The sequence below is a fragment of the Hyla sarda genome, chromosome 9, assembly GCF_029499605.1.
Source record: "Hyla sarda isolate aHylSar1 chromosome 9, aHylSar1.hap1, whole genome shotgun sequence".
NCBI classification, from domain to species: Eukaryota; Metazoa; Chordata; class Amphibia; order Anura; family Hylidae; genus Hyla; species Hyla sarda.
In genome coordinates, this window is record NC_079197.1 from 172,085,954 (window position 1) to 172,105,076 (window position 19,123).

Below are 19,123 nucleotides of genomic sequence, written 5' to 3' on the forward strand. Positions count from 1 at the left end.
GTCCAGAAAAGACCATTGTATGTTGAAACCATTGTATGTTGAGACCATTGTAAGTTGAGGGATCACTGTATAGTAGTATATACTATATAGTATAGGTCAGTGTTTCCCAACCAGTGGTGCCTCCAGCTGTTGCAAAACTGCAACTCCCAGCATGTTGGACTATATAGTAGTATATAGTATAGGTCAGTGTTTCCCAACCAGGGGTGCTTCCAGCTGTTGCAAAACTACCACTCCCAGCATGCCCGGACAGCCGTTGGCTGTCCGGGCATGCTGGGAGTGATAGTTTTGCAACAGCTGGAGGTGCTCTGGTTGGGAAACACTGGTATAGTTTATGGTGCAACATTTCAGGAGTTAGAGGATTGGTTGGATAAATTCCGGCATGGGAGAATGGGATAGTGTTGTTTTTTTGACAACAGTTGACAACTATGCATGCTGGGCCGCACTGAGCATGCATGTTTATGGGAGTAAATATGGACTAATAACTGTTGGCCAAATGAGCCTGAGCCATTAATCAGAATTCTAAAAAAAAGGACCTGACAGATGCCGGATTATCAAATATTTTAGATTGTAAAAAATAATGTTTGTTGCTTGTAGGGACAGAGGGGAATGTTATTACAAAATCTGCTACCATAAAAAAATTTTTTTAAATGCGTTAAAACTTCATGGTTCTGCATTTGTGGGTCATTTAAACCCCAGTCCCTATTTGCATCCTTGGGCCACGTTCACATGGCCAAAAAAAAAATGCTGAATTTTATTTATAGATGTCTTTTTGGCCAATTACAGGAAAAATGTAATGCAAAAAACATAATAATAATAATAATAAAAAAAAAAAAAAAATTATGTCCATTTCTTTTTCCCTAATCGGCTGAAAAAATGGCCATATATAAAGTACAGATTTTCACCAGTGGTCTCTAAATCTACAGATGTTGCAAGACTACAACTCCCAACATGTAGTTGTAGTTTGCAGCAGCTGAAGGTCCACAGTTTGGAGACTACTGACTGACGCTAATGGAAAGGGAAAAACATTAGATGGGTTTGTCACTTGAGGCTATGTTCACACTACGGAATGACATTCTGCAAACGGCGGGCGCCGACATAAACATGCCGACGCAAGGACTGTAAAGGAATGCGCCGTATCATAGAGGGCTAGGCATACCGTGCAGAGTCCGTAGAAAGAATGAAATGGGCGCTGTCAGATATAAGAACTATTTTTGATGTTGTACATCTTGGCAAAAGAAAAGTTTTTCTAATATACTTCTTTAAAAAATGTTCACATTTTATTAAAGAAAACTACCTTTGAAAATCCAACCACTAGGGGTCCCCATACCTCCTGGGATACTGATGAGTCCCACAGCAGTATGAAGGTGTCCAAGGGTCATGGACATGAGATGGCTGATTGACAAGGCTGCAGGAGGAAGAATGCCTGCAGAAACACTGCTGTAACACAGATTTTTACCAAACATGTGCCTCCAGCTGTTGCAAAACTACAATTCCCAGCATGCCTGGACAGTCAAAGGAAGTCTGAGCATGCTGGGAGTTGTAGTTGTAGTTGTAAGTGATAACCTCACCATATTGTCTTTGGTGGTAGAGTACAGGAAATCTCCAGTAAACATTGTGTGTGTGTATGTACAGCTTAAATCCAGAGAGGAAAGGGTTACAGAGCAGGCTGCCAGGCTCCTGAGAGTCAGCAAAGTAAGGGAGGGGGAGGAGTCATCACAGTGCAGGCAAGAGAGGGACACGCTCCCTCCTTTGGATAGATGAAAATGACGTTGAGCAGCTGTAATATGCTATTTTTTTAGGGAAATATCGTGATAGTGAAAGACACATAAAAATTACCTGTACATGATCAGGATGAGGTACTGAGTAACATATAACAGTTTTTTTTGTGGGATCTGACAGGTACGCTAGAATTTGTTCATTCTTTCTGTGGACGCAGAAAGCGGAATTTCCATGCCGGAAACATCTGGCCCAGAAATTCCACCGTGTGCACAGCGCAGCAGAATCCCATTGATTTTAACGCGACTGCGGAATCCGGCAGAGAAATTCTGACATGTAAACATGGCCTTGGGGGGCAGGGATCTCTCCCAAATACATTGCTTACCGCAATCCACATGATCCAGGAAGTGTTGTCATGTTAAAAAGTTTTTGTTTGAAAAGATTCCGATCATTAAAAAAATAAAAAATTTAAAAGTTTTGACGTTGTAACAGCTGAGTGTAATCATCTAATCTACAGTAGGAATCGCAGCTCTGCAGCACAAACTGCTGCTCCGAGAAGTTAACTAGTGTGCGGTAGAGGAAGAGAGGCGGTAATAGCCGGAGAATAACCGTTTTATTTATGTCGGACAACAGTAAGAATATTGTATAGCGCTATGTGTCAAAGTTCACATAATTTCTTATTGCCAGACAGCGGGGAGTTCGGAGATTTTATGTGACCTTTCACCTCCGCTGCCCTTCTCCTGCTGATCCACATTGCAGAGAGGATTGTTACGTGACTATAGGAAGGAATCGGGAGGACTCGTAGACTTTCACCCCGCGGTATTGAAGACCTTTATGTAAACCTTGACGCTTGGTAGAAGTAAAGTCCCTGCTCCACTGAGTCCATTATTTACTGTTTTAAAGGAGTACACCGCCCCAAGACATCTTATCCTATATCCAAAGGATAGGGGGTAAGATTTCTGATTGCAGGGGTCCTGCTGCTCCCAGAGAGGCTCTGCGACACCACGATCACACCCCTTGTGATGTTACAGCCACGCCCCCTCAATGCAAGTCTATGGGAGGGGGCGTGACGGACGAAGTCGCAATAGCGATGATGATTTTTAAAATACTGTTTGGTTTGCAGGATCTTCTTCTCCTATAGATGATACTCAGAAGTGGAAACGATTAGTGTTGAGCGCGAATATTCGATATGCGAATTTTTACCGCGAATATCGGCACTTCACGATTTTGCAAATATTTAGACTATAGTGATATATATTCGTAATGACGAATATTCATGTTTTTTTTTTTTTTAATGCAAATATTTATGTGAATATCGTCAATTCCAGACTGGACACTGATCCCTATAACCTATTCTCTTCCTGGGAATAATTCCTATAATAAACTACTAGGTAACAATATCCAATATAAAACCTACAATTGTCACCCAAAAAATTCAACTACCATTATTCAAAAATATCCTTTATTATATCAATAAATAAACACAATACAATGGATCCCCCCAAAAAAGACAATACAAGAACACAACCCCTATCCCATAAAAAACATGTACCCCAATAATAGCCCCGTTCCCCAGCCACAGTATATTCAAGTGATAATACGCAATTGTATCTATTCAACCTCCATTATGATCAATAAGGGCAATGAGGAAACAATATATATCCATAAAATATCCAGTAACACTCATTACCTGCTCCGGGCATATTGTCAGTGGCCATATGGGGGCACTGTGCACCTCAACGGACGTCATTTCGTGGGCAACCCCCCTTCGTCAGAAGGTCATGGACACTGATCCTTCCCTTCTTTTAGGTGAGATATATTTGCGGACATAGCGAATATGAGAATTTCGCGAACATAGGAAGAATATTCGTCAATATATTGGAATATGGGCCCTGCCGCTCATCACTAGAAGCGATATGTTACGGAATAGAATGGGAGACAGACTCGGTCGGCGGCGTCTCTACCGTTCCGTCTCCTGTTGCAGGGTAACGGTTTGATTGGAAGGTTCTTGTGATGTCACTACGGAAAAGGGGGAACAGATGAGCAACCATGCTCCAATAAAGGGGCCAAGGCAGGGCTCAAGTCCTGCAGGAACTCATGGGAACAGTTCCTGCACTTTTTCCACAGCAGGAATGCAGTTCCCATTAGCAGGAGTCCTGCAGCCCTTAAAGGGGTACTCCGCCCCTAGACATCTTATCCCCAATCCAATGGATAGGGGATAAGATGTCTAATCGTGGGGTCCTGCCGCTGGGGACCCCCGCAATCTCGGCTGTGGCACCTCAGGCATCCGGTGCATGGAGTGAACTTTGCTCCATGTCGAATGACTGGCGAAGGGGGGCAGAGTCTCGTGACATCACGGCCATGCCCCCTCAATGCAAGTCTATGGGAGGGGGCATGACGGCCGTCATGCCCCCTCCCATAGACTTGCATTGAGGGGCTGGGGCTGTGGCCGTGACGTCACGAGCCTCCGGCGCTGCACCCAACGCTCTAAACAAATGCCGGGTGCAGCAGAGAGAATGCGGGGGTCCCCAGCATCTTATCCCCTATCCTTTGGAGCGGAGTACCCCTTTAAGTGGAAATCTTGGGTGAGTTCCCACACTTTTTTTCCCAGGACTTGACCCCTGGGCCAAGGGAACTATAAAACCCCCCAGAATGATGGGACCACCTTTCTATACATTGTACATCGCAGGGGAGTGGATCATGCCGCCCGCTCCCCTGCTTAATAACTTCTGATTGCATCGGGTCTCAGTAGTGAGACCCGATGCAATCAATCCCTCAGCCCCTGTACTACAACCCCCATCATGGAACAGAGTCTGTTCCATGATTGGGGTTGTAGTACAAACACTAATGTAGCCTCCTCAGCTGTGGGAATTAGTACTCCCATCATGGAAACAAGTCTGTTCCATAATGGGAGTAGTAGTAGTCCCTCAGCACTGCAGGAGTCGCTGATGTCACCTCTTCTGTGCTCAGAAGTAATAAAGGATATTATAAACCAGGTGCAAACAATGACATAAAGGCTCATCCGTTATTCCATAGACTTCAATGTTAAAAATAACGTCCGTTAAAGGGGTAGTCCAGTAGTGAAAAACTTATCCCCTATCATAAGGATAGGGGATAAGTTTGAGATCGCGGGGGGTCCGACCGCTGGGGCCCCCTGCGATCTCTCTGTACGGGGGCCAGGCTCTCTGGCCAGATAGCGGGTGTCGACCCCCGAACGAAGCCATAGAGTTGTATTGGACACTGCCATAGAGTTGTATTGAAGGGGGCGTGTCGGACGCCGCTTCGTGCGGAGGTCGACACGCCCCCTTCCCGCGGGCTGTCGGGGCTCCGTACAGGAGATCGCAGGGGGCCCCAGCGCTCGGACCCCCCGCGATCTCAAACTTATGCCCTATCCTTAGGATAGGGGATAAGTTGTTCACCACTGGGTCACCACTGGACTACTCCTTTAATTTACACGTTTCTTGTGACGGAAGAAAAATTAGTGCATGTCCTGTTTTTTCTTCCGTCACAAATAACGTCCGTTACTCACGGCCTATAACGGGTCATAACGGATAATCAAAAAAATCCCATAGACTTTAATGGGATTTTGTAACGGCCGTTTAACATCCGTTTTTAAAGGGGTACTCAGGTGGTAAACTTTTTTGTTTTAAATCAACTGGTGCCAGAAGGTTAAACAGATTTGTAAATTACTTCTATTAAAAAATCTTAATCCTTCCAGTACTTATTAGCTGCTGAATACTACAGAAGAAATTATTCTCTTTTTGGAACACAGAGCTCTCTGCTGACATCATGACCACAGTGCTCTCTGCTGACATCTCTGTCCATTTTAAGAAGTGTCCAGAGTAGGAGAAAATCCCCATAGAAAACATAGGCTGCTCTGGACAGTTCCTAAAATGGACAGAGGTGTCAGCAGAGAGCACTGTGGTCATGATGTCAGCGGAGAGCTCTGTGTTCCCAAAAAGATAATAATTTCCTCTGTAGTATTCAGCAGCTAATAAATACTGGAAGGATTAAGATATTTTAATAGAAGTAATTTACAAATCTGTTTAACTTTCTGGCACCAGTTGATTTAAAAAGAAAAAAAAAAGTTTTCCACCAGAGTACCCCTTTAAGGCTTTTCTAACGGAAGTTTGTAACGGATCTTTTAACGGAGCAACTTTATAGTGTGAAAGGGGTCTAAGACCTCGACTGACTCCCAAAGGGAAGAGTCCACTTTGATAAGACCATCGATGACTCCCGAAGGAGTAACCATGACCAAGTGGCCCAATCTCTGGGTAGAAAAGTCGGCGGTGGGATCAGGTTGGGGTCTTCCTGATGCAGCACATGAGCAGGTAGAAGATTTGGGCACTGAGTGATTTTGGAACTGGTTGTACGAATAAATTGTAGAGATTTATTTCCCTGGCGCGGCGGAGTTGCCGGATAGACTTGTACGCCGTGATGGACGGCCCGGAGAGCATGTTTTCTTCTAATTAAACTACATAAAAGCCATAGCCACCAAATCACGAGTCGTCCTGGGTGACGCCGGATGTTTAATATAATAACATTTCACTCAATGTCCGGATGCAGCGTGGGAGTCATTGCCGGGTGGGGGGTCATTGTGGGGTGGGACTTTGTTGTAATTATACAGATATTAGGTAATAAAAAATGTTTGATCAATGGTGCGTTCATGGCGACATCACGTCGCTCCTCCTAATGGACTGCGGTGACCGAGGGGTTAAACAATGAAGCTCGCCACTTTTATAATCAATATTTATGCCACACTTCTTTTGCAAGACCTCTGCTTGCTGTCAGTGAATCTGTCCTGATACATTTCTATGGTCCGAATGTAGTCACCTAGTACAGTGTTTTCCGATCAGTGTGCCTCCAGCTGTTGCAAAACTACCACTCCCAGCATACACGGCTGTCCGGGTATGCTGGGAGTTGTAGTTTTGCAACAGCTGGAGGCACACTGATTGGAAAACACTGACCAGGTGGTATATGCTTATTTATTTTTTGTGTTTTCTCCCCCCCCCCCCCCTTTTGCCATAACCCTTTTAACTTTCATTCACAGACCCATATGAGACTTGTTTTTTGCGGGACCAATTGTATTTTGTAATGATGTAATGACACCTTTTATCATACCATAACCTATTCTAAATCTGTATCATTTATATATATATATATATATATATATATATATATATATATATATATATATATATATATGAGATATAAAAGTGTATATACATTTTATAGAAAACAGATATATATCTGTTTTCTATATAATTTATATACACTTCTATATCTCTTATTATAGTATATATCTATTTTCTATATCATTTATATACGCATTAATATATAATAAATATATTTTCTATATAATTTTTAAACACTTTTATATCTGTTATGTATAATAAATATATCATTTTACTATATAATTTATATGCACTTTTATAACTCTTTTATATATAATATATATCTCTTGTCTATATCATTTATATACACTTTTATATCCCATATATATCTGTGGTGTGTACAGGGTTCTGTACTGAGGGGTATATCTGTGGTGTGTACAGGGTTCTGTACTGAGGGGTATATATGTGGTGTGTACAGGGTTCTACACTGAGGGGTATATATGTGGTGTGTACAGGTTCTGTACTGAGAGGTATATCTGTGGTGTGTACAGGTTCTGTACTGAGGGGTATATCTGTGGTGTGTACAGGGTTCTGTACTGAGGTGTATATCTGTGGTGTGTACAGGGTTCTGTACTGAGGGGTATATCTGTGGTGTGTACAGGGTTCTGTACTGAGGGGTATATATGTGGTGTGTACAGGGTTCTACACTGAGGGGTATATATGTGGTGTGTACAGGTTCTGTACTGAGAGGTATATCTGTGGTGTGTACAGGGTTCTGTACTGAGGTGTATATCTGTGGTGTGTACAGGGTTCTGTACTGAGGGGTATATCTGTGGTGTGTACAGGGTTCTGTACTGAGGGGTATATATGTGGTGTGTACAGGGTTCTACACTGAGGGGTATATATGTGGTGTGTACAGGGTTCTGTACTGAGGGGTATATCTGTGGTGTGTACAGGGTTCTGTACTGAGGTGTATATCTGTGGTGTGTACAGGGTTCTGTACTGAGGGGTATATCTGTGGTGTGTACAGGGTTCTGTACTGAGGGGTATATATGTGGTGTGTACAGGGTTCTACACTGAGGGGTATATATGTGGTGTGTACAGGTTCTGTACTGAGGGGTATATCTGTGGTGTGTACAGGTTCTGTACTGAGGGGTATATCTGTGGTGTGCACAGGGTTCTGTACTGAGGGGTATATTTGTGGTGTGTACAAGGTTCTGTACTGAGGGGTATATATGTTGTGTGTACAGGTTCTGTACTGAGGGGTATATCTGTGGTGTGTACAGGGTTCTGTACTGAGGGGTATATCTGTGGTGTGTACAGGGATCTGTACTGAGGGGTATATCTGTGGTGTGTACAGGGTTCTGTACTGAGGGGGTATATTTGTGGTGTGTACAGGGTTCTCTACTGAGGGGTATATATGTGGTGTGTACAGGGTTCTGTACTGAGGGGTATATCTGTGGTGTGTACAGGGTTCTGTACTGAGGGGTATATATGTGGTGTGTACAGGGTTCTGTACTGAGGGGTATATATGTGGTGTGTACAGGTTCTGTACTGAGGGGTATATCTGTGGTGTGTACAGGGTTCTGTACTGAAGGGTATATCTGTGGTGTGTACAGGGTTCTGTACTGAAGGGTATATCTGTGGTGTGTACAGGGTTCTGTACTGAGGGGTATATCTGTGGTGTGTACAGGTTCTGTACTGAGGGGTATATCTGTGGTGTGTACAGGGTTCTGTACTGAGGGGTATTGTTACGCCTAGCGCTCCGGGTCCCCGCTCCTCCCCGGAGCGCTCACGGCGCCTTTCTCCCTGCAGCGCCCCGGTCAGTCCCGCTGACCGGGAGCGCTCCACTGTCATGGCCGTCGGGGATGCGATTCGCACAGCGGGACGAGCCCGCTCGCGAATCGCATCCCAGGTCACTTACCCGTCCCGGTCCCCTGCTGTCATGTGCTGGCGCGCGCGGCTCCGCTCTCTAGGGCGCGCGCGCGCCAGCTCTCTGAGACTTAAAGGGCCAGTGCACCAATGATTGGTGCCTGGCCCAATTAGCTTAATTGGCTTCCACCTGCTCCCTGGCTATATCTGATCTCCTCCCTTGCACTCCCTTGCCGGATCTTGTTGCCTTGTGCCAGTGAAAGCGTTTAGTGTGTCCAAAGCCTGTGTACCTGAACTTCTGCTACCCATCCTGACTACGAACCTTGCCGCCTGCCCCCGACCTTCTGCTACGTCTGACCTTGCCTCTGCCTAGTCCTTCTGTCCCACGCCTTCTCAGCAGTCAGCGAGGTTGAGCCGTTGCTAGTGGATACGACCTGGTTGCTACTGCCGCAGCAAGACCATCCCGCTTTGCGGCGGGCTCTGGTGAAAACCAGTAGCCTCTTAGAACCGGTCCACTAGCACGGTCCACGCCAATCCCTCGCTGACACAGAGGATCCACTACCTGGAAGCCGAATCGTGTCAGTAGATCCGGCCATGGATCCCGCTGAGGTGCCGCTGCCAAGTCTCGCTGATCTTCCCACGGTGGTCGCTCAGCAATCGCAGCAAATTGCCCAACAAGGACAGCAGCTGTCGCAGTTGACCGCCACGTTACAGCAACTTCTGCCTCTGCTACAGCAGCAACCATCTCCTGCACCTCCTCCGCAGCGAGTGGCCGCTCCTAGCCTCCGCTTGTCCCTGCCGGACAAATTTGATGGGGACTCCAGACTCTGCCGTGGATTTTTGTCTCAGTGTTCCCTGCATATGGAGATGTTGTCGGACTTGTTTCCTACAGAACGGTCTAAGGTGGCGTTCGTAGTAAGCCTTCTTTCAGGAAAGGCCTTGTCTTGGGCCACACCGCTCTGGGACCGCAATGATCCTGCCACAGCCACAGTCCAGTCCTTCTTCGCTGAAGTCCGGAGTGTCTTCGAGGAGCCAGCCCGAGCTTCTTCTGCCGAGACTGCCCTGTTGAACCTGGTCCAGGGTAATTCTTCAGTGGGCGAGTACGCCATCCAATTTCGTACTCTTGCTTCCGAGTTATCATGGAATAACGAGGCTCTCTGCGCGACCTTTAAAAAAGGCCTATCCAGTCGCATCAAGGATGTGCTGGCCGCACGAGAAATTCCTGCCAACCTCCAAGAACTCATCCATTTGGCTACCCGCATTGACATGCGTTTTTCTGAGCGACACCAAGAGCTCCGCCAGGAAAAAGACTTAGATCTCTGGGCACCTCTCCCACAGCATCCTTTGCAGTCTACGCCTGGGCCTCCCGCCGAGGAGGCCATGCAAGTGGATCGGTCTCGCCTGACCCAGGAAGAGAGGAATCGCCGTAGAGAAGAAAATCTTTGTCTGTACTGTGCCAGTACTGAGCATTTCTTGGTGGATTGCCCTATCCGTCCTCCACGTCTGGGAAACGCACGCACGCACCCAGCTCACGTGGGTGTGGCGTCTCTTGGTTCTAAGTCCGCTTCTCCACGTCTCACGGTGCCCGTGCGGATTTCTCCTTCAGCCAACTCCTCCCTCTCAGCCGTGGCCTGCTTGGACTCTGGTGCCTCCGGGAATTTTATTTTGGAGTCTTTTGTGAATAAATTCCGCATCCCGGTGACCCGTCTCGTCAAGCCGCTCTACATTTCCGCGGTCAACGGAGTCAGATTGGATTGCACCGTGCGTTACCGCACAGAACCCCTCCTGATGTCTATTGGACCCCACCACGAAAGGATTGAGCTCTTCGTTCTCCCCAACTGTACCTCTGAGGTCCTCCTCGGTCTGCCATGGCTCCGGCTTCATTCTCCCACCCTTGATTGGACCACCGGGGAGATCAAGAACTGGGACTCTGCCTGCCACAGGAAGTGCCTCTCCCCCCCTCCCAGTCCCGTCAGGCAAGCCTCTGTGCCTCCTCATGGCTCCCGTCCTTGTGTCTCCCTGCCCCGTGCCAAGCTTCACCCTCTGCCCTCCCTCCCCATTCCAACTCCTGCTGTACTGCCTGCCGTTGAGGAAACCCTCCATTCTTTCCCGGTGTCCTCATCCCAGGGGAGGCAGTTACCGGACAAAAAAAAGGGGAGACCTAAGGGGGGGGGTACTGTTACGTCTAGCGCTCCGGGTCCCCGCTCCTCCCCGGAGCGCTCACGGCGCCTTTCTCCCTGCAGCGCCCCGGTCAGTCCCGCTGACCGGGAGCGCTGCACTGTCATGGCCGTCGGGGATGCGATTCGCACAGCGGGACGCGCCCGCTCGCGAATCGCATCCCAGGTCACTTACCCGTCCCGGTCCCCTGCTGTCATGTGCTGGCGCGCGCGGCTCCGCTCTCTAGGGCGCGCGCGCCAGCTCTCTGAGACTTAAAGGGCCAGTGCACCAATGATTGGTGCCTGGCCCAATTAGCTTAATTGGCTTCCACCTGCTCCCTGGCTATATCTGATCTCCTCCCTTGCACTCCCTTGCCGGATCTTGTTGCCTTGTGCCAGTGAAAGCGTTTAGTGTGTCCAAAGCCTGTGTTACCTGAACTTCTGCTATCCATCCTGACTACGAACCTTGCCGCCTGCCCCGACCTTCTGCTACGTCTGACCTTGCCTCTGCCTAGTCCTTCTGTCCCACGCCTTCTCAGCAGTCAGCGAGGTTGAGCCGTTGCTAGTGGATACGACCTGGTTGCTACTGCCGCAGCAAGACCATCCCGCTTTGCGGCGGGCTCTGGTGAAAACCAGTAGCCTCTTAGAACCGGTCCACTAGCACGGTCCACGCCAATCCCTCGCTGACACAGAGGATCCACTACCTGGAAGCCGAATCGTGTCAGGTATATCTGTGGTGTGTACAGGGTTCTGTACTGAGGGGTATATATGTGGTGTGTACAGGGTTCTGTACTGAGGTGTATATCTGTGGTGTGTACAGGGTTCTGTACTGAGGGGTATATCTGTGGTGTGTACAGGGTTCTGTACTGAGGGGTATATCTGTGGTGTGTACAGGGTTCTGTACTGAGGGGTATATCTGTGGTGTGTACAGGGTTCTGTACTGAGGGGTATATCTGTGGTGTGTACAGGGTTCTCTACTGAGGGTATATCTGTGGTGTGTACAGGTTCTGTACTGAGGGGTATATATGTGGTGTGTACAGGGTTCTGTACTGAGGGGTATATCTGTGGTGTGTACAGGGTTCTGTACTGAGGGGTATATCTGTGGTGTGTACAGGGTTCTGTACTGAGGGGTATATATGTGGTGTGTACAGGTTCTGTACTGAGGGGTATATCTGTGGTGTGTACAGGGTTCTGTACTGAGGTGTATATCTGTGGTGTGTACAGGGTTCTGTACTGAGGGGTATATATGTGGTGTGTACAGGGTTCTGTACTGATGGGTATATATGTGGTGTGTACAGGATTCTGTACTGAGGGGTATATCTGTGGTGTGTACAGGGTATATCTGTGGTGTGTACAGGGTTCTGTACTGAGGGGTATATCTGTGGTGTGTACAGGGTTCTGTACTGAGGGGTATATCTGTGGTGTGTACAGGGTTCTGTACTGAGGGGTATATCTGTGGTGTGTACAGGTTCTGTACTGAGGGGTATATATGTGGTGTGTACAGGGTTCTGTACTGAGGGGTATATCTGTGGTGTGTACAGGGTTCTGTACTGAGGGGTATATATGTGGTGTGTACAGGTTCTGTACTGAGGGGTATATCTGTGGTGTGTACAGGGTTCTGTACTGAGGTGTATATATGTGGTGTGTACAGGGTTCTGTACTGAGGGGTATATATGTGGTGTGTACAGGATTCTGTACTGAGGGGTATATCTGTGGTGTGTACAGGGTTCTGTACTGAGGGGTATATCTGTGGTGTGTACAGGGTTCTGTACTGAGGGGTATATATGTGGTGTGTACAGGTTCTGTACTGAGGTGTATATCTGTGGTGTGTACAGGTTCTGTACTGAGGGGTATATATGTGGTGTGTACAGGGTTCTGTACTGAGGGGTATATCTGTGGTGTGTACAGGGTTCTGTGCTGAGGTGTATATCTGTGGTGTGTACAGGGTTCTGTACTGAGGGGGTATATATGTGGTGTGTATAGGTTCTCTACTGAGGGGGTATATATGTGGTGTTACAGGGTTCTGTACTGAGGGGTATATATGTGATGTGTACATTGTTCTGTACTGAGGTGTATATCTGTGGTGTGTACAGGTTCTGTACTGAGGGGTATATATGTGGTGTGTACAGGGTTCTGTACTGAGGGATATATCTGTGGTGTGTACAGGTTCTGTACTGAGGGGTATATCTGTGGTGTGTATAGGGTTCTGTACTGAGGGGTATATCTGTGGTGTGTACAGGGTTCTGTACTGAGGGGTATATCTGTGGTGTGTATAGGGTTCTGTACTGAGGGGTATATCTGTGGTGTGTACAGGGTTCTGTACTGAGGGGTATATCTGTGGTGTGTACAGGGTTCTGTACTGAGGTGTATGTATGTGGTGTGTACAGGTTCTGTATGTGGTGTGTACAGGTTCTGTACTGAGGGGTATATATGTGGTGTGTACAGGTTCTGTATGTGGTGTGTACAGGGTTCTGTACTGAGGGGTATATATGTGGTGTGTACAGGTTCTGTATGTGGTGTGTACAGGTTCTGTACTGATGGGTATATATGTGGTGTGTACAGGTTCTGTATGTGGTGTGTACAGGTTCTGTACTGAGGGGTATATATGTGGTGTGTACAGGTTCTGTATGTGGTGTGTACAGGTTCTGTACTGAGGGGTATATATGTGGTGTGTACAGGTTCTGTATGTGGTGTGTACAGGTTCTGTACTGAGGGGTATATATGTGGTGTGTACAGGTTCTGTATGTGGTGTGTACAGGGTTTTGTACTGAGGGGTATATCTGTCTCTCGAACAGGTTGGACATGCTACAAATTTGGCACATTGTGCACTTGTGTCTATACAGCTGTTATCAGTGTCTCCAGTCATTTTGTGTTCCTACAGTATGTCGCACATGGTACACCTGTCCATACATCCGGTATTAGTGTCCCCGGTGTGTGATTGTGCGTCGTACATCGCGCACTAATGTCCATACACCTGCTATAAAAGAGTCCCCGGTGTGATTGTATTGTACACTTTTGTCCATACACCTGTTATATCAGAGTCCCTGATGTGTGATTGTGTCGTACATTGTGCACTTGTGTCCATACACCTGTTATATCAGTGTCCCCGGTGTGTGATTGTGTCGTACATTGTGCACTTGTGTCCATACACCTGTTATATCAGTGTCCCCGGTGTGTGATTGTGTTGTACATTATGCACTTTTGTCCATACACCTGTATATCAGTGTCCCCGGTGTGTGATTGTGTCGTACATTGTGCACTTGTGTCCATACACCTGCTATATCAGTGTCCCCGGTGTGTGATTGTGTCATACATTGTGCACTTGTGTCCATACACCTGCTATATCAGCGTCCCCGGTGTGTGATTGTGTCGTACATTGTGTACTTGTGTCCATACACCTGCTATATCAGTGTCCCCAGTGTGTGATTGTGTCGTACATTGTGCACTTGTGTCGATACACCTGTTATATCAGTGTCCCCAGTGTGTGTTTGTGTCATACATTGTGCACTTGTGTCCATACACCTGCTATATCAGCGTCCCCGGTGTGTGATTGTGTCGTACATTGTGTACTTGTGTCCATACACCTGCTATATCAGTGTCCCCAGTGTGTGATTGTGTCGTACATTGTGCACTTGTGTCGATACACCTGTTATATCAGTGTCCCCAGTGTGTGTTTGTGTGTTGTACATTGTGCACTTGTGTCCATACACCTGTTATATCAGTGTCCCCGGTGTGTGATTGTGTCGTATATTGTGCACTTGTGTCCATACACCTGTTATATCAATGTCCCCGGTGTGAAATTGTGTCGTACATTATGCGCTTGTGTCCATACACCTGTTATATTAGTGTCCCCGGTGTGATTTGGTCGTACATTGTGCACTTGTGTCCATACACCCGTTATATCAGTATACCCGGTGTGTGATTGTGTCGTACATTGTACACTTGTGTCCATATACCTGTTATATCAATGTCCCCGGTGTGTGATTGTGTCGTACATTGTGCACTTGTGTCCATACACCTGTTATATCAGTGTCCCTGGTGTGTGATTGTGTCGTACATTGTGCACTTTTGTCCATACACCTGTTATATCAGTGTCCCTGGTGTGTGATTGTGTCATACATTGTACACTTGTGTCCATACACCTGTTATATCAGTGTCCCCTGTGTGTGATTGTGTCGTACATTGTACACTTTTGTCCATACACCTGTTATATCAGTGTCCCTGGTGTGTGATTGTGTCGTACATTATGCACTTGTGTCCATACACCTGTTATATCAGTGTCCCTGGTGTGTGATTGTGTCGTACATTATGCACTTGTGTCCATACACCTGTTATATCAGTGTCCCTGGTGTGTGATTGTGTCGTATATTGTACACTTGTGTCCATACACCTGCTATATCAGTGTCCCCGGTGTGTGATTGTGTCGTACATTGTACACTTGTGTCCATACACCTGTTATATCAGTGTCCCCGGTGTGTGATTGTGTCGTACATTGTGCACTTGTGTCCATACACCTGCTATATCAGTATACCCGGTGTGTGATTGTGTCGTACATTGTGCACTTGTGTCCATACACCTGTTATATCAGTGTCCCCGGTGTGTGATTGTGTCGTACATTGTACACTTGTGTCCATACACCTGTTATATCAGTGTCCCTGGTGTGTGATTGTGTCCCGGCATTATCCATGCTGCTGTGTGTGCCGCAGGAAGCAGCAGGCCCATACATGGCAGTGTGTGTGTCATTGTGTGTCTGTGTGTGGTTGGTTGTGTCAGTGCTGCCGGTTGCTAGGTAACTGTCGCTGCTTTAATTCCTATATTTAGGGGTTTTCAGAATAAGGTTGAAGTTTTTATCACACGACGGTCTCTTACAATGCAGAATGAGCGCTCTCTCAGGGTGACAAGGGTGAGACGCCCCTGTATGTCTCCTTACATCCTGCTGTCTCTCTCACCCCAGTATGTCTCCAGCAGTCGTGCTGTCTCTCTATTAACTCCAGATGTGTTGATTTTGAGCCCTCTCTTTTGTATTATATTTTAACCCCCTGTCTTCTGTCTCTGTCCCCTTCCCTCACCCCAGCTCCCCTCTCACTTACCCTTCACGTACCCTCCAGCACTCCTCTCACTTACCCTTCACGTACCCTCCAGCACTCCTCTCATTTACCCCTCACGTACCCTCCAGCTCCCCTCATTTACCCCTCACATACCCTCCAGCGCTCCTCTCACCCCTCACGTACCCTCCAGTGCTCCTCTCACCCCTCACGTACCCTCCAGCGCTCCTCTCGCCCCTCACGTACCCCCCAGCGCTCCTCTCGCCCCTCACGTACCCCCCAGCGCTCCTCTCGCCCCTCACGTACCCTCCAGTGCTCCTCTCGCCCCTCACGTACCCTCCAGTGCTCCTCTTACCCCTCACGTACCCTCCAGCGCTCCTCTCGCCCCTCACGTACCCTCCAGCGCTCCTCTCGCCCCTCACGTACCCTCCAGCACTCCTCTCGCCCCTCACGTACCCTCCAGCGCTCCTCTCGCCCCTCACGTACCCTCCAGCGCTCCTCTTGCCCCTCACGTACCCTCCAGTGCTCCTCTCACCCCTCACGTACCCTCCAACGCTCCTCTCGCCCCTCACGTACCCTCCAGTGCTCCTCTCGCCCCTCATGTACCCTCCAGCGCTCCTCTCGCCCCTCACGTACCCTCCAGCGCTCCTCTTGCCCCTCACGTACCCTCCAGTGCTCCTCTCGCCCCTCACGTACCCTCCAGCACTCCTCTTGCCCCTCACGTACCCTCCAGTGCTCCTCTCGCCCCTCACGTACCCTCCAGCACTCCTCTCACCCCTCACGTACCCTCCAGTGCTCCTCTCACCCTTCACGTACCCTCCAGCGCTCCTCTCGCCCCTCACGTACCCTCCAACGCTCCTCTCGCCCCTCACATACCCTCCAGCACTCCTCTCGCCCCTCACGTACCCTCCAGCGCTCCTCTCACCCCTCACGTACCCTCCAGCGCTCCTCTTGCCCCTCACGTACCCTCCAGCGCTCCTCTTGCCCCTCACGTACCCTCCAGCGCTCCTCTTGCCCCTCACGTACCCTCCAGTGCTCCTCTCGCCCCTCACGTACCCTCCAGTGCTCCTCTCGCCCCTCACGTACCCTCCAACGCTCCTCTCGCCCCTCACATACCCTCCAGCACTCCTCTCGCCCCTCATGTACCCTCCAGCGCTCCTCTCACCCCTCACGTACCCTCCAGCGCTCCTCTTGCCCCTCACATACCCTCCAGCGCTCCTCTTGCCCCTCACGTACCCTCCAGCGCTCCTCTCGCCCCTCACGTACCCTCCAGCGCTCCTCTTGCCCCTCACATACCCTCCAGTGCTCCTCTCGCCCCTCACGTACCCTCCAGTGCTCCTCTCGCCCCTCACGTACCCTCCAGCGCTCCTCTCGCCCCTCACGTACCCTCCAGCGCTCCTCTTGCCCCTCACATACCCTCCAGTGCTCCTCTCGCCCCTCACGTACCCTCCAGCGCTCCTCTCGCCCCTCACGTACCCTCCAGTGCTCCTCTCGCCCCTCACGTACCCTCCAGTGCTCCTCTCGCCCCTCACGTACCCTCCAGTGCTCCTCTCGCCCCTCACGTACCCTCCAGTGCTCCTCTTGCCCCTCACGTACCCTCCAGCGCTCCTCTCACCCCTCACGTACCCTCCAGCGCTCCTCTCACCCCTCACGTACCCTCCAGCGCTCCTCTCGCCCCTCATGTACCCTCCAGCGCTCCTCTCGCCCCTCACGTACCCTCCAGTGCTCCTCTCGCCCCTCACGTACCCTCCAGCGCTCCTCTCGCCCCTCACGTACCCTCCAGTGCTCCTTTTGCCCCTCACGTACCCTCCAGCGCTCCTCTCGCCCCCCGCTTTCTATTACAATCTATCTTCTCTCTCTTCCCCCCTCATATCTCCCCATCTTCCCACACTTTCTGCTTCCTTCTCCCCCTCCTTCCCCTCGTTGCCATCTCGCCTCTTTCCTATCCTGTTTGCTTCCCTCTTCCAATAAACACATAGGCGCACACGTATGTATATATGTTACAGCCACACGTAAACGCGAATGCTTGTCTTAACCCTATCCTCTCTGTGAGATCTTCCCAAGATATATCCATGTCTGTTTGTATTTTTATTACCATCTATCGATCTGTCGCCATTTCATTACTTTATATATATATATATATATGCTTAGATATCTATATATTCCTGCATATATTCCATCGATATATAGTCACACGCAGTTAATCTACATGCACGATGTTCTCCAGTTTTGCAGATTCACACATTTCACGTTGTAATATTTTTCCGTCTTGTAATAAACTGATCTCCAGATTCACAATCTTGTTGTAATAGAATCATTTTTGGTCTCCGATTCTTCCCACGTGTCCTCCTGTATTTCTTGTCATGGGTCGCCATATGTACGCTATCCTCCTATGTTCCCTCCCTGTTGGTCGGCATGTTACGGTTGTGGTTATCGGCATTGTATTTCCCTGGTCGTTGAGTGTACATGGGCTGTTTGATATTTTGGGGGTGTTGCAGTGACATGTGACTCGGGTCGTACCAATGCATGGCCAGTGTCATGTTGTATTCATGGTTAGTGGTCAGTGTGGACCATCGTTTGGTCAGGGATGGATTTATTTAGAGGCACAGTAGGCCTATGCCTATAGACAGCTCTGGGGCAGGGGCATCTGCTGAAGGGAGCATTAAAAGGGTTGTTGGAGGAGCAGAAGAAGTGTAGTTTTTCCCGCACGTGTTGATCATGACTGCTGCCTGTCCTGCAAGGTGTGACTCCAAGACGAGAAGAGGGTAGAAGTAAGCGCTGGGGAGCAGAATAGGTGCGACCTTTTCTGCTCCCTGGACAACCCCTTTAAGGATACGTTCAGATGAGTGGATTTTCCGTGCGTATTTCTCTGCGGATCCGCCGCTGAAGGACCTCTGTATGCTGCCTTTACATGTGCCTGCTCGGAGCGGCAATACGCAATGTGCGAGTCGCCCCGCACATCCGCAGTATACTCGCACATCGCGTCAGCTCTCGGCCTAGCTCATTGAGCAGGGGGAGCGGCCGCGATGTGTGCGAGTACACCGCGCATGCGTGGCGACTCGCACATGGCTTCAGTGTGTCTGCACGTAGCGGCGTATTGCTGCTCCGAGCAGGCACATGTAAAGGCAGCATACAGAGGGTCCTTCAGTGGCGGATCTTCAGCATAAAATCCACTGTAAATCCGCTCGTCCAAACGTACCCTTAAAGGGGTTATCCAGGA

The 19,123-nt window shown here is 48.9% G+C and overlaps 1 protein-coding gene across 13 annotated transcripts in view; it reads left to right on the forward strand.

Moving 5' to 3' along the window:
• The window catches only part of SYNGAP1 (synaptic Ras GTPase activating protein 1), a 343,920-nt gene that overhangs the window by 54,251 nt on the left and 270,546 nt on the right, over positions 1–19,123 (forward strand). Inside the window, exon 1 of one of the 13 annotated variants that reach the window (XM_056539471.1) lies at positions 15,734–15,761. The exons of the other annotated variants lie outside the window; for them this stretch is intronic. The gene's annotated coding sequence lies outside the window, so the exon portion shown is untranslated. Of the gene's footprint in view, positions 1–15,733; positions 15,762–19,123 lie in introns of those variants that run through there. 13 annotated transcript variants of the gene reach the window in all.